Source organism: Hyalella azteca, unplaced genomic scaffold (assembly GCF_000764305.2).
Source record: "Hyalella azteca isolate HAZT.00-mixed unplaced genomic scaffold, Hazt_2.0.2 contig5529, whole genome shotgun sequence".
In the NCBI taxonomy this organism is placed as follows: Eukaryota; Metazoa; Arthropoda; class Malacostraca; order Amphipoda; family Hyalellidae; genus Hyalella; species Hyalella azteca.
In genome coordinates this window covers 718,596-721,441 of record NW_025935717.1, presented here as the reverse complement: position 1 = coordinate 721,441, position 2,846 = coordinate 718,596, and positions in this window count along the sequence as shown.

The window sequence follows — 2,846 nt, the reverse complement described above, 5'->3', positions numbered from 1 at the left end:
TAATCAAAAAGTTTGTTTAATAGGTCTACACCTGGAAACGCTGTCTCATTCAGAGACGGCGAATCCCCAATTTTAAGACTGCAATTCAATACAGGGCGAATCTTAGTAGTGACTTGAGCCTCCTCTCGAACAACCGGTCTGTGTGGAATCCAAATGTGATCATTCACATCAATTTCATCTAGCGGAAGTTCCTCAAGAACTCCGTCTGTAAGCTGCTTAGCGAACACCTCACCGTAGGCGTCGCGCATACCGGTTTTGTCGAGCCGCTCTATCACTCTCCGAAGTACAGCCTTGGCAACTTCAAAGTTAGGTTTTGCATCAGCAATTTTGTCAGGCCACCAGGGTATTCCAACAAAATATTTACCATCTTCTAGAACCAAAGACTTCTCAAAATAGTCAAGGTGAGAAGCGTGTGAATTGGCAATTTCATTGTTAGTCTCCTTAATTCCAATAGAATCCAACTTAAACAGATTGTCCAAGTGGCCCTCAATTTCACTGTCTTTGGCAAGACTAGCAATTGGATCTCTGCATGTACAGACGGGATCCAGAACAAAATTGACCAATGATGAGGATACTGAAGGATCTGACAGACTGACACTGCACTTGAAACCTTGCTAAGTGAAGTAATCTGACTTGAAGTTAAGAAATTCTCAACATCACCAAAGGGAATAAGTTTACCTGCTAATGAAAATGCACTGCCACGCAAGCACGGAACTACACGGAAATCTTTCAAGAACTGCAATACATCTATTCCAAATAAACCCTCCAGTTCTACTGTGTCGATACAGTTGGTGAAGGAGCTGTCAGCTAGACGCGCAATCCGAGAAATGTTCTCGCTAACTAATCCTAAGCCCTTCATGACAAAGGTCAACCTTAACTCGTCACTGACAATAATAGGTAGCTGAACGCGACCTCCAGCCTCTTCTAAATCAAAGAGCAAACTAATTTCTGAGAACTGTCTAACCCCACTCTGAAGAAAAGTATTAATAACAAAGTCCTTTTTAGTCCTATCCCGAGGTACACGTACCTAGCCTATCTAACACCCGGTTAGTGACGTACGACTTCTAAGTTTCTAACTACCAGTGTCAGTCAAGAATCGAACCTTAGTTTTCTTGTTACCACGGGACACGGTCAAAGTAATGGTTGGCAAAAGATGAGAGCTCCTCCCCTGCTGAGAGGAATTCAAGCACCAGTTTACGTTACTGGAAGGAGTTTTTTTTGACTTCTCAGAATTACATTTAAATTTAGGACACAAAGCTGAAATGTGGGTTTTCTTGCTGCAAAAACTACATGGATAATCTAGGTTAGATAGACAAGAAGGCTTCCTGTGCTTGGAACTTGAACATAAAAAACACAACCCTAACTCTTTACATCTAGAAATTCTACTGGCTGGACTGGGATACTTTGAACACTTTTAACATGAAATGATTGGCTACGCCACAGAACTTACAAGACTTGCTTGAAACACCTGCTGCCGAATTCACAAGAACTGATCTTTCATAAGACAACGTACGGACAGGTCTTGCATCAGTGGCTTTGTCTTTCGATTCAGCGGGCTTAATAGTTGAAGTATCCTTACGCAAGTTGAGCTTTCTAATGATCTCTACATAGTTGTCAAAAATCTTATCTAAGCTAGGATATTTGGTGTCTAATCTAATGATGAATTCATCCCTAACAATGGCGGGCAACTTGTGAAAAATCAAATGGCTAACAAACTCTGCAGAAGCTTCGCTGCTCAACAAATCACGCTTATAATGTTTCAGATCACTCAAAACGCAACGAACTTCATTCTAAAAAAGTTTAGTTTCAAGAAAAGTATGATCAGGTTTAGGTTTTAATGCTAGCAGCTTCTGATACAGATCATCAATCACGGCCTTACGGTTCAAAAATTCAGATTCGAGTAATTTTAAAGCAACATCGTAATTTTCATCGTTAACCTGCAAATGCTGCAGAACTTTGAGGGCATAGCCTCGCAAATAAGTTTTTAAATAGGTGAATTTAGCTGAAGACGAAAGAGTTTTACGATGACCAATGCAGTTTTGAAATTGCATAATGAAAGCACTAAACTCTAAATGGCTTGCACCTTCCCCTGAGAATACCGGGCAGCTAAGATTAGGTAATTTAAGTTCAAAAGCAGTTTCGTTGACTTTGCAAGTTTGAGCTGATTTTTCTAAAGCGGCAATTTTAGTGGTAACCTCAATTAAATAGGCAGTCTGAAGTTCTAGTTCATTATCAAATTCCTCGGAAAAATCCGAAGAATCTCCTTGCAAAGATAAGATGGCGGTAATTTGTTTATCGATAGATTTTACATTTGATCACAGATCTTTAATGGATGCAATAGCAGAACTCACCGCGGATTCAGGCGATTCATCCCAACTGCTCGTTTCATTCAGGACGTTTACGCACGGCACAACTGTTCAGCGAGCTGCTTAGCGAGCACCTCAAACTTGATTTTATCGAAGAATATATTGAATTTTGGTACAATTGGAAATTAAAGAACAAAGAAAGCGTTGAAACTTTTATTATTGTGGTTCCGAAAAGAGAATTGGTTCGCAGAACGAAGCCACGAGGAAACGAGAGGCACGAAGCGCGATGAGGAACTCGTGCACTGTGGTAGAATACGTTCGCTCATAAGTACAAGTTCGAAAGTTGGAAGTCTAAAACACAATATTTAATAAGGAATTTAAAAGCAAAGAAAACGCCAAGAAAATTCACCATATCGATATTGAAAACGTTTCGGAGTCCAGCTCCATCATCAGTTCGACTAAACTAAAAATGAATAAAATCACTTTAAAAGTCAAAATTCAAAGACAGACATAAAACCTAAACAAGACCTAACATTATAT